The sequence below is a fragment of the Halyomorpha halys genome, unplaced genomic scaffold (genome assembly GCF_000696795.3).
Source record: "Halyomorpha halys isolate HHAL.00 unplaced genomic scaffold, Hhal_1.1 Scaffold159.1, whole genome shotgun sequence".
Classification (NCBI taxonomy): Eukaryota; Metazoa; Arthropoda; class Insecta; order Hemiptera; family Pentatomidae; genus Halyomorpha; species Halyomorpha halys.
The window spans coordinates 618,809-619,361 of record NW_027109188.1 but is presented as its reverse complement, the minus strand read 5'-3'; positions in this window follow the sequence as shown (position 1 = coordinate 619,361).

The following is a 553-nucleotide window of genomic DNA, read 5'->3' as shown; positions in this document are numbered from 1 at the left end:
CGAAACGTTGGACAAATGAATAAATAAAGTGTTGAGACAGATTTGGATATAAAATTGATTTATTTAATAAATATAATTTCTTTATAAATATCTATTAGTGATATGTTGAATCATAAATAAACAGTTAATGTTAATCAACAAGATTTTAAACAATGTATTTATACCGAATATTAAACAAGAGTTAATTATTGAATTCAAAGGTTGCGGAAATTCTTTAATTAATTAAAATATGGAGAGCACAAACATTCATCTGCTGGCAGTTCTAAAACAATGCTAATTGAACACTAACAAATGAAGCACAAGCACTCTTTGATTTGTCACCGAAAACCTTCACCCAATGTGTAGGCCGCTAATTCAGGCAAACTTGCATCAGCCTATCTAAATAATCAATTCCCACACTTATTTGCCAGTGTTGGGCAAACGAGTAAAGGTACCATTATATAACCTACCTCAAGGTTGGATGCATTATCATTGTTAACGCCATAATATAATTACGCTGTAAATAATTTTAAATAGTATTTTTAGTATTTAGTTTTATAGTTTTAGTTATATA